The 12,481-nt window shown below is 32.6% G+C and overlaps 1 long non-coding RNA gene and 2 pseudogenes across 5 annotated transcripts; 2 read left to right on the top strand and 1 right to left on the bottom strand.

Moving 5' to 3' along the window:
* Positions 1-1,538: 1,538 nt before the first annotated feature.
* LOC111302562 (suppressor of mec-8 and unc-52 protein homolog 2-like) lies at positions 1,539-4,315 on the top strand (annotated as a pseudogene). The gene is made up of 7 exons (XR_016326836.1): positions 1,539-1,585; positions 1,694-1,861; positions 1,979-2,028; positions 2,178-2,292; positions 2,607-2,655; positions 3,294-3,555; positions 3,744-4,315. The product of XR_016326836.1 is annotated as a suppressor of mec-8 and unc-52 protein homolog 2-like (transcript).
* A 284-nt stretch (positions 4,316-4,599) lies between these two features.
* LOC149515425 (suppressor of mec-8 and unc-52 protein homolog 2 pseudogene) lies at positions 4,600-5,426 on the top strand (annotated as a pseudogene). Its single transcript, XR_016326835.1, has 3 exons — positions 4,600-4,690; positions 4,762-5,086; positions 5,188-5,426. The product of XR_016326835.1 is annotated as a suppressor of mec-8 and unc-52 protein homolog 2 pseudogene (transcript).
* Positions 5,427-7,386: 1,960 nt separating this feature from the next.
* LOC149515424 (uncharacterized) lies at positions 7,387-11,969 on the bottom strand. 3 transcript variants are annotated; one of them, XR_016326592.1, is made up of 3 exons: positions 11,787-11,969; positions 11,513-11,566; positions 7,387-8,634 (listed from the first exon to the last, which is right to left on the bottom strand). It is a non-coding gene; the product is annotated as an uncharacterized LOC149515424 (long non-coding RNA). The 3 variants fall into 3 exon arrangements; XR_016326591.1 differs by lacking the exon at positions 11,513-11,566; XR_016326593.1 differs by lacking the exons at positions 11,513-11,566; positions 11,787-11,969 and adding an exon at positions 9,301-11,500.
* Between the last annotated feature and the right edge of the window lie 512 nt (positions 11,970-12,481).

Below are 12,481 nucleotides of genomic sequence, written 5' to 3'. Positions count from 1 at the left end.
ATGTTCAAGACTTTTGAGTACAGCTTTCAAAGCATTATTACGTGTTTGGCAAGGGCCCTAGCTGCTTCGAGACATTTGCCTTTTGAGTAGGAAGATCAATCACAGCAGAATAACATGTTCATATATTAAATGCAAATCAAAACTGAATGAAACAATCGAAAATCTGTTTTTTTTCCTTGACCCGTTATAGAAATAGAGAATCCTGAGTTACTTACCATCGGTGCAATCAGCAGAAGGCTGTAAAAATGGAGGAATCAGAGGCAACTTTGCATATTCTGCTGCAATTGCAAAGGCAGAAGGAAGTAAGTTCATGGAATATTCAAAACATGATTACAATTTACAACCCACAATAGTCATCATATAACCGAGATCTCATACCAAATATAATCCACTATCACCCGACCATCTGCAAAGAAGCCATTCTGCGCATACGGCTTGTAATCTGTTCTGTTTTCAGGGATGGTTTTGATATATTTGTTGTCGCCAGGATCGACTGTAGACTGTAGAGTCTCCATAAATGAACAGAGCACTACCTTTCTCTAGAGAAGTAAATTAGTCGACAGTAATACTATTGTTGCACAAACTTTGAAGGTGCTTGCGTTGACCTGATTGGAGTGCTAAAAGTATGAAAGTGGAGGTTAAAAGCAACAGTCAGATATTTTTTCTACATTTATGTTTCGACGCTCAAATCAATATTTGCAAAATGAGAGAATGAAAAAATTCTTAAGAAGAGTGAGAATGAAATTGAATATGTGTGAGAAAGATATTTATACTTATAAGGTATGAGTGTCAACTTGGGTGATCCGAGCTTTGAAAGTCTGATCTAAAACTGATAATACTAATCCAACCTGACTTGATAGGTGACAGACAGAGGTAATAAATTAGTATTTTTATGTGCTTTCAGGTAGAAGGTGGAGCTGATAAGCTGACGTAAACTTTGAAAATTTAGATAAACCCATCATGTTAGCTTAAATCGGAATAATAAAATTGTTCTTATAACCATAAAATACCCATAATAATAAGAAATTAACTTTGTCATTGCAAATTTACACGGATGATATATATATATATATATATCTGTATGCTTATATGTATGTTTCAATGTCTGTATGCTGGCTGTATGTATGTATGTATACGTATACATACACATTTCAAATTCTACCTTGAGGATCAAATTCAAAGATCTTAGATTTGGAGAAAATAAAGCGAGCAAAACGTTGTGTGTGCACGGAGAGAACGTTAACAAGTGGCAACCTTAACTAACCGGCCCAAAGCCCAAAGGCCCAATACACCATTGCGGCATCGTAGAACGGCAATCTTTACGCTTTAGTACCCAAGCAAGGGTATTTCTGTAATTCAATACTCCTTCGTTCCCCTCATCTCAATCCAATCCTTGTTCTCTCCTCGGCAAATCCTTGATTCCCAATCCTCTAAACCCTAAAATAATTAAAAAAATCGAAGCCCTAAACTCTAATAATTATCTATTCACTGGCGTCAATTCTTTAATATCTGTAAGAAATTGCGGCTTTTTTTTATCAATGACTTCCTCCAAGAAATACTACAAGGAGAAAATCGCTCGTCGCGAGTAAGTATCCTTCGCTTTTTTGTTCAATGCTTCATTTTCTTTTCACACATCAGAAAAGCGAATTTTGGAGGCGATTTTTCCCTGAAGTTTGGTAATTAATAAATTGAGATGGAAATTAATTGTGCAGAGAGGAGAAAGCGGAAGAAGCGAAGAACCAGAGCAGCCAAAGTACAGATACAGAGCTAAGGAGCGAAGAGAGGATCAAAATCCAGATTATGAGCCAACTGAATTCGGTTCGTTTCATGCTGTTGCTTCTCCTGGAACCGTCGATCTTAGGTGATATTCTACTCTTTTTTCTTTTTAATGCCTAATTTTTTGCAGTTTTTTTATATTGCATTATACATTTTTTTAGTTGCTTTGCTTCTATTAATTATTTTTGTTGAATAACTTTAGGTCAGCTGATGCTCACAAGATATCCATTGAGAAGAGCAAGTGCCTTGGAGGTAACGTGGCTTTGCACTGATATAATTTGAGAAGCTTAATGATTAATTGATAGGATGCTTGCAATTTATGTTTTTTGGCTTTGCTGGGGAAATTGGTGCTTTTGCTGTTTGCTAGCTGTTTTTATCATGATCGTGTCTGCGATGTTTAGGTGATGTGGAACACATCCATTTGGTCAAGGGGTTGGATTATGCTTTACTTAACAAACTGAGGAGTGAGATTGATAAGAAGCCCGATGCTGGAGAAGATGCTGATGGAAAGTCTAGGTAATTAAATTTAATCGGATTTCATGTCAAAGGAAACCAATGTACGGCATTTCTAAGAGCTAGTAAAAAGCTTAGAGAATAGCTTTACGTTTAGCATGTGCTTCTTTATTATATGTGCTAAATATGCTGTCATTTTATTGGAAGATTATCAACTGTTTTTAGTCTTAAGAAGTCATTACTAATACAGAGTACAATGTTCGGTTATATTAGCTGATCGGTATAGTTAAGTTTGAATTAATGGCCAAGTTGATTATTAATTGTGCAATTAATAATCTTGTAATTGTTTTATTGAAAAACGTTTGCTGTTCTGACAGAAAATCAAAAGAAGACCAGCAATTATCATTTCGCACAGCCACTGCAAAGGTGCAATAACTTTTTCATTTTGAGTTGTGGATTGATTTTTCCAATTTAGTTTAGAAAGAAATTGTTTGTTTATTTGTTTTGGCTGTTTGTATTGATAACTCTCTCCTTTTTTCAGTCGGTGTATCAATGGATGGTGAAACCTCAAACCGTTAAGAAGACAAATGAAATGTTTCTACCTGGTCGAATGGCATTTATTTTTAACATGGTTAGGATCTTAGGCATTTCCATTCTGTTCTTATTATTTTAAGAGGGTTACTATGGATACTTTTCTAGGCATGAACCTTTAGCATTCACTGGTGTGATTGGTCCATGTTTACAAGCATACCCGCACATTGTCATATGCTAGAATTGCAGTTACTGGGAAGGCATGACTGCCTGTAGCATTTTCCTTATCACATGACTGTTCCACGTTATCTATATTTTGGTTCTTAGGCAGTTCAGTTACTGCTTCAAACTTAAAGGCTTATTCAACTCTGAAGAGAAAACATCCATTTTAGATACATCCTTCAAAGTAACTTTACGAGTATTTGGGACTATGATTTAATTGTGCCAAGTTTTCAAGGATATCATTGTTGAATGTTCTTAATTTTAATCCTATAATTCTAATTCCTGACTGAATTTTCCCTTATTTGTCCCAGGAGGGTGGATATTTTAATGACATTCCAACCACCTTGCACAGGAGTAAAGCTGACTGTCCGGTGGCAGATGTCGTTTGGGCAATTTTCATTTTAATGCTAGATAGTGTTTCAGTTTTTGATTACATAGTTATTGTGCAGGAAATGGTTACTGTCAATGTTGATGGCTCTGTGCTTGATCAAATTTCTAAAATTCTGTCATATCTTCGCCTTGGATCATCTGGGAAGGTTCTCAAGAAGAAAAAGAAGGAAAGAGATGCCAAAGGTGTTTGCTATATTTAGTTGTCTATTATAAGTTGGATGCTAACTTTCTAATATGGGTTCAGTGTTGGATCAACAACTGTATGTCACATTATTTTTTTTAGTGATAATCTAGTTACTTTCTGTTTTTTGTTTATATATATATATATCATTTTATTTGTATAACTAATATTTTCGTTTTTCTCATTATAGGGAAGATTTTATCTCTTGGAAATGAATCTGATGAAGAGTACAAGCCATCAAAGCATAATGATGGAATGTCTAATGGTAGAACTGAAAAGGAAATTTTGCCACCACCTCCACCCCCTATAAGGAAAAATCTTTGATTCAAGAGAGAAACAAGGCCCGAGTGTTGCAAGAGCAGAAGAGGATGACATCTTTGTGGGGGATGGTGTAGACTACAATAGTCCTGTGAAAGACATGATCCCAAGCCCTCTTTCAGAGGATGTGGAAGAGTCACCTCGACATAAGGAAAAAGTTTCATACTTTACTGAACCTGCTTATGGCCCGGTGCAACCCCCTTCAGCTCCTCAAGAATGGCAAGAACTGGTAAGTTTTTTTTCTTGTTATCATTCTTTTGCTGGATGCAGGAGAAAAGTGATGCGCAAAAGGTAGATTTGAAATGTTATAGAATTCTTTGGAGATCAAATGGTTAAAATTACTACAACAGTCCGTGAAAAGTGGTATGAGAGCAAAGGAATAACCAATCCCTATGAACTCTCACGTGTGAACTGTGGCGAAGCATGGCTCTCCACCTAGGGGCTTCCACGCCAAGCACCCAGTGGGGTAGGCAGGGTGGGAGTGCTCTGATAGGTATCCTTTATTGCCACCATGACTCGATTTCACGCCAAGCGCCCAGCGGGGTAGGCAGGGTGGGCCGATCAGCGGATCGGGTGGTGCTCCCCCACATCGAGAGTGATAAAGTGGTATTAGAGCCAGTTTTGAGAGTACGAGCAATGTGTCACTGAGGACGGTGGGTTTTCGTTGGGGTGGGAGAGGATGGCATTATCCCACATCGATTGTGTATTGAGTTGGTCTTGTGATATAAATGTTTACATCACCTTTAACTTGTGAGATATTTTTTGTGAGACAAAACCATGAGGTTCAGTGGGCTGAAACGGACAATACCTCACAAGTTGGTATGAACTGTGATATTTACGTTGATCTAAGACGCGGAAGAGTTCATCTCCGTGTCTTGGAGCCGTGTGAGCCTGGAGCTTGAGTCTCGGCCATGACACTTATCCTGAGCAATACCTTCAGGCTAGCATGCAAGGTTATGAGGTACAAGATGGATCAAACATTCCACAGGATCCACGATATATGACTCAAGGAGAGAAGGATCGAGGATTGGGATCTGTGTTTAAGCGGGATGATCAAAGGCTTCAACAATTGAGGGAGAAGGATGCTCGTGAGAAGGATCCTAATTTCATATCTGAGAGTTACTCTGAATGTTATCCTAGTTATCAAGAGTACAATCGTGAGATTGTGAACAGTGATGATGAAGATGACTTGTAAAAAATGATATGGGAGGACGAGTAAGCTTTTTTTTCTACCTTAAACTGAAAGCTGTTCTAAATTCATTTTGGTTTTAATTGATAGATTGGTGATGATTATACTGTTAAAATGATTTAAACAGGCAAAGGATCGCCTTCGTCGGTGGGATTTTGAAACAGGAGGAATGTGCAACATACAATGAGCAGAAGTAAGCAACACCAAAGGTTGCTTTCCAGTTTGGTGTGAAGAATAAATCTAATTGTATAATATAAATGAATTTATTTTAAACTTTTTAAAAACTTAATACAAAAATATGATAAAAATCATTGTGTATAAATAAAGTAAAAATAATACTACCCTTATTCCTTTTTTTTATTAGCATTCAAGTAACTTCTTGTACTTTTTTTGTTTATTGTTTATAATTACTTAATTATTTCTCCTTTTATTGGACGTTTACCAAGAATTCTTACTTGTAATGTTGCAATGTTAACAATTTTGGTAACGGGTCTATTGTAAATAAAAGATTTTTTTTTTAATTTTATCTTGAATTTCATTTCATCCTTTTATTTTTTTTTTTCTTTTCTCTCCTTTTGCATTTTAGATTTCAACACAATGTCGAAAGTTGTGACTCATGTAAAATATTAATATGTGTGGTAACATTATAACTTACTTTCAATCCTGCTACTAACAATTTTGATGAAAAAACCTGCAACATCCGTGTGATTAAACACATGGTCGGGACTCAAGATTAAGAGACAAATATAAATAAATATATATATATATATAGGACAAATAACAGAAAAAAAAAAAAAAAACAAATGAACAAATGTAATATTTGGATACATGTTTACAATATCTTTTCAAAAATAAATAATTGAATCAAACATATATTACGAAAAAATAAAAATAAATAATAAGCTGTAAAGGAAACCAAATGGAAGAAAAAAAAAAACAAATATAATGGAACAAACTAAAAAACTAAATAAACTTACCAAGCGGAGCAAAATATTTGTAAAAAAAATATAAATAAAAACATTTGTATGTGAAATCAAATAAAGGGTAAAAGTATGTATGATTTTAATGTTATAACTACCAAGTATGAACATTGGAGAATGTAATGATGATGTTATATGAATACAGGTCTCTATATTTAGGTGTTTTTCTAAAGTCTGTTATGGTAAGGAAAATAATTATTTCAATTTGGTCATAATTTATCTTATCTTTTTTTTTTTTTTTACATAATTTAAGCAATTCTTAAACAATTGGTCAATATTTTACTATGACAACAAAATAAAGTTGATTTTTTAAAATAAAAGGGAAATCATAATTCTATTAAGATGCATGTATTACCTTTTGGGATGCATGAATTGTGCTATAGTTTTAACTTTTTATAAATTGAATTGACTTAATTTATAGATATAATTATGTATAAATACGTAATTTGCAATTTTCACATGCAAATTATGTTTATGTGTGATAATATATTTTTTTTGTACTTTAAATTTTAGCATTGATTTGTTATTTATAAATTGATTTGGTCCAATAATTAAAATTTTTTATCAAATTCAAACTTAAAAATAAAATGTTACTGGAAGAAGGGGATTTAATATTATATATTACATATTAATGATAACAATTAAGGTTTTATTACTTTTTTATTTGAATATTTAATTTTTTTAATTCAGTCCGACTTATTTACATATTTTATTTTTTGATGTATATTTGATTTGCGTAAAAAAAATATTCGGATAAAATTAAATTCATATAAATTCGAATCAGATATTTCAATCTGTATATATTAAAGTCAGCTTGCAAGAAAATCAAAAATCAAGTAATGGAGAGCCCAAATTTAAGGTAGAGCAGATTATCATTGATATAAAATCAACAAATTTAGAAAATATTTTAAATTTCAATAAAACAAACATTAAGAAAAAGGCTATTAAGATGCTATTAATATGCTACAACCACGCATATAAGCCCTTTCAATGCAGTTCCAAAAGTATTGAGATCACTGAAATACTGAATGGCATGTCTACTTGGACAGCAATAGTATTTCCATCTCTACTCTCGTATAATTTGCAAGCTTTTAACAAATTATTTATGAATATTAGAGTACATAGCACTTCCCCAAATCAAATTGAGGAAAATGATTATTAAATGTAATCATTAGGTTCACCTAATATGTACTGCACATTGTGACCTGTTAATTATGATATATAGAACACAATCAAGCACATTTCCTGCTAAACTGGTTTCTATGTAAGGATAGATAACATTGATAATATTAACAAATGATTTCTAAATATGACTATAACCATCTTAACTCAGACCAGACAGAACATTTATAAGGAATGGACTCGATGTGAACAAATAGTAGTACCAAACTACAAAAGTTCCATATTTAACTAAAATAAGCTTAAATAATTACACTAATCAGCACCAACATGCAATCTGAACAAAGTTATCAAGCAGAAACTTTATTAGAATCTAGGAAAGATGCTCTGCCACCGGATGGCTTTCGAACACAACTCCTCATCCAGAGATAAATTTCAAGTTCCTAGTCCCTACTGGTATCCTGAGTATTTCTTAAGGAAGATCGCACCATTTAGACCAGACATATTGTGGCCCTCAATTTCAAATCTGACAACATATAAAAGTAAGAGATATCTAGAGATAACTTTGTAATTTCTACTCTTATGTTTGCCATTTCATATACAGAATAATGCAAGTCCACAAGCTTGTTGAAAAAATCTCAAGTATGAATGGAAACAGACATAACGTGCATGGCCACATTGAATGTTATATGGAATTCATTGTTCAATAAGAAAGTTGCACAATCTCCTGATTTTGATATGTACATATGAGCCTGGAAAATGCCAAACACTGACTAGAGTCAGTAAACAATTAAAGATCCTATATCTGCTGGAAACAGGGGACTTTGAGAATACAAGCAGAAACATATCCAGAATCAATTAGGGGTGAACAAACAAAACAATACAGCATTTTAAGATTTATTAGGGGTGAAAGAAAAAAAAAAACAACTTCAAATGAGTATGTTCCTGACACTATGAATGGGGAACATGCACAACTTTTGATAAATGAAAGATCACTTACATAGTTACATGTATAAAATAAAATCTTTCACCAAATACTAATATAACTACAATGCTGGAGTGACTGTTGACATTAGATCGTTGATCATAGAAACATGGTTCTCTAACATTATGGAAATTTCCCACCATTAATGACTTTTATGGGATGGACATTATATTTCGAATTACTATCTTGTTTTTTCATGTTTAGGCTAGATTTTCAGATTTTTTCTAACTGGAAAACATAAAATTTTACTATTTATGTTGATTTTATTCAACATGAAGTCCCAAATCAGACACATAAATGAAATAAGTGAACTAAATGCCATTGCAGTTAATGCCTCTCTCTTAAAAACTACTCTATATACAGGTTGGTAGAAAGTAAGATAAAACAGATCATAAAGTATATAGCATAGAGTTTTTAATACCTTGACTGGTGTAACTTATAACAAATGGAGATGTTTGTATTGGAGAACTACCTGCACTGCCCCCCACTCCTGCATCTTATAGCATTCAAGAGTGGTTCTCCAACCAATAATATATTTGATTAAATATGTCATTACATACAAATAATGTAAGAAGTAATCCAACAATGAAAATCAACACCATAATAAACATTTAATCATTCATAATAAATATAAATTAAAAAGTTCCTAAATAAGATAACAAAACATGATGCAATAGTCTATGGGTACTAACAATTACACTAAGTCACCAAAATACACTCCATTCCACTTGAGCCTAACTCTATCAACCTACTAGGATACTAGAAAACAAATTCAAAACAAAATAACCATTCGAAAAATATAACTACAGAATTCTATGATATGATATTAAGAATATAAGTTGCAAAATTGAATTCCATATTCAGTAGAGTTGTTAAATCCCTTCCATCTTCAATTTTTTGAAAATAAAATAACAAAAATAGCCATAATAAAATAGAAAAAAATTAACTTATAATGAAATGAACTAAAAATGAAATCAAAAGATTACCTTCCACTTTAAAGTCAATCATCAATGATCAATTTTGTTTCATTAAGGATTAAGTCCTTACAATCTATGAAAAAGTATACATTAAATTCATTAAATCACTAAAAGAATGATAGATGATAAGCAAACAACATAAATATATCTAATTAAGTTATAAATAGTTAAATACTTACCAAGTTCAATATCTTCCGAAACATTCAATTTTTCCTCATTTTCAACCGACACAGATGCAGATTTTAGCCAATTCTGTGTGCATATAAGGGCCTTGACCATTTTTGGGGTTAAGGAACTACAAAATGGATCAAGAACACATCCTCCAGTGCTAAAAGCAAATTCAGAGGCAACAGTGGACACAAGAATGGCTAATACATCTCACACCATCATCTTGACTATTTTTGGAGTTAAGAAACTACAAAATGGATCAAGAACACATCCTCCAGTGCTAAAAGAAAATTCAGAGGCTACAGTGGACACAAGAATGGCTAATACATCTCGCACCATCATAGCAAGTATTAGATATTTGCAACAATTTATTTTTCACCAAAGTAAAATGTCAAAATTCTTGTCATTTTGCTCATATATATCCTTAAGACATTTTTTCAATCCTGACTTCCCCTCTTTGCATTGTGACTCTGCCCTTCACCTTTTGTATTTTGACAAGGCATACGCCTCAACATCATCAACATCAATATTCTTTTCTAACTGCATTGGTGCTTGGGAACCAGAACTTGCTCCTTCATTAGAGCCACTAATAATTGAAGCATAATGCTCAAATAATGCATTTAAGATGATATTCATTCGATTACCCAACTCCGTAGCCTTGTTTTCATCATAAACCTCATCATTGACAAACATTGCATAATCCATCTGGCACCTAGGATCTAAAATGACAGTAATGAATAACAAAGGATTAAGGTTTTTATATTTCCCCAATATTTCTCAAGCTTTTGTTTCATTCGAAAAGCCATCAATTGAATATTTGGATTTGGATCATACAATTTGTCATTGATTTGCATTCCAACACCAAACACCACATGAAAGTAATTATTGCTAGTGACATACAAAGAACCAGAGACACGTAAAGTAGAATCATAAAACCTTTTTAGAAAAGGCAATAATCCATGAACATAATTTCAATCATCTTCAGTAGGTAAGTCCTTATTTTTTCTACCCTAAGCTCAACTTTATATTTGTCATCTTATTCTTCTAGCCTGTCAAAAGCTTTCTGAAACTTCAAAACTGCTTCCAACATCAAGAAAGTTGAATTTCACCTAGTCTCAACATCCAAGCAAACAAGATTTTTATTTGTTATTTTCTTTTGCTCCATACAGATCTTGAATCTTTGCCACCTTACAGGGGATGACCTCACATATCTCATAGCATAACAGATTTGAAAGATTGAATCATCAAAATCCTTCAAACCCTCTCTTATGGTAAGAGTAAAAATGTGTGCACAATACCTCATATGCAAATGTTCGCTCTTTAAAATACTTCCCTTCCATTTATTAAATCTTCTTTTTACATATTGGATGCCAATATCATTAACACTTGCATTATCTACCATGATAGTGAGGACTTTATCCATTCCCCATTCAAGCAAATGCTTCTTAATGCAATTTCCAATAACATCACCGGAATGATTAAGAATTGTTGTGAAACTCAAGATTCATTTATGTAATTTTCACTCTTGATAAATGAAATGAACCGTAAGACACATGTAACTAAAACTTTGCCTAAAAATCTAAATATCAGTAGTAAGACAAACTCTTAGTTTTGATTTTTTAAAATACATTACAAGCTTTTCTTTCTCACTCAAGAAAAGGTCATAGCAATCCTTAGTCATAATGAACCTTGAAAGAACTTGAAATCAAGGTTGCATAACACTACAAAATTCAGGAAATCCATCATGCTCAACAATTTTAAAAGGTAACTCATCCAAAATGATCATCCTAGCACAGTATTTTCTACATGTTTCTTGACCAAATTTTCATGTAACAAGTGATGAACCATTACTATTCCTTAGGTTATCCCTAAAAAGATTTTTAAACATAAGGGTCTTTTAATTCTCATCAAGTTTATTCAAAGAGTTTTTTAGGCATCTATTCATGTGGTTACGTAAGACAGTAGTTTCATTTATGCTAGGACATTTTATGATTTTACCACAATAGTTGTAAAAGGCTTTTTTATTAGCTTTATCATTACCAGACAACTTGGTAAAATGTTCCTATACCTTGGACATTAAGCATCCTAATTTACCACTATGTGATTTTTTAACATTTGTTGGAACAAGGGCAGTAGCATCTCTTTGAACATTTTTTGCTGTTGTTTCTCCAATAAGATAAGCTTCAAGCACCAATGGCATGTTCTAAGTAATAGATGACTCACTTTGACTCAAAGTGTTTTTGGGATTGCTAGATGTTGTTATATCCATCCAAGCATCTAGATGATATGAAATAAAAAGAAAATTAAAATCATGAAAAAAAAAAAAGAACTCGAAATCAAAACATCAAAGAAACACCAGAACCTTTACCAAGTTCCTACAAACTGACATGAAAAAACATCACATAAAAATAGGGTTTTCACTTTCCTTTGATATATTACTAATAAAAATTATAATTTTTTAAAACCTCTTAACTAAACTTAGACAAGTTAGACTTACCTTGAAGATTCATTATTTTTTTACAGCAAGATTGTAAAAGCAAAAGGTATTATGACTTTGTGTGTGGTAAGAGGTGAAGCTGAGAAAGAGTGAGACCAAAAGAGATTGAAGGTGACGATGTGTTATCTGGCTATGTAGGAGCCTGGGAAGGGAGCGTTTGGGAGGAGATTGTTGGTCGTTAGGACTTGGAAGCGGCGTGAGTTATAAGAGTAAAAGATTGCAGATATGGCAAATGGGTTAAGTGTTTTTTGGGCCATTAACCCATTAACCACTTTCAAATTAAATTGAATTTTTAGGTTATTATCCACTTTTAAATTTCAAAATTTTGGGTTTTATTTGGTTAACTCAAGTTTTTTAAAATTTGAATAAAAAACATATTTGATTTGAATTTTTTTACAGTTTAATGACATCATGAATCGAATTATTTAAAATTCGAAGTGATCAAATCTGAACTCTCCGATTGGAGTCGATTTTTTGGTTTCTTTTATTTTTTTGGTTTTTCTTTTTGCTAAATCCTATTTGGTAGGTTGTCTTTGTTTTCTATTTTTGAAAACTAAAAAAAAGTTTTGAAAAATTTTGAAAATTATTGAAAACAAAAAAACGGTATTTTCAAATTTTTTGAAATAATTTGGCACTATTACCATACTGGCATTGTTCATAGAAATTATAATTAAACCACTACAATTATTATATTA

The sequence above is a fragment of the Durio zibethinus genome, chromosome 13, assembly GCF_047325235.1.
Source record: "Durio zibethinus cultivar Kanyao isolate XHJ-2024 chromosome 13, ASM4732523v1, whole genome shotgun sequence".
Lineage (NCBI taxonomy): Eukaryota > Viridiplantae > Streptophyta > Magnoliopsida > Malvales > Malvaceae > Durio > Durio zibethinus.
Note: the sequence above shows the minus strand (reverse complement) of the source record. Positions and strands in the feature narration are given on the sequence as shown.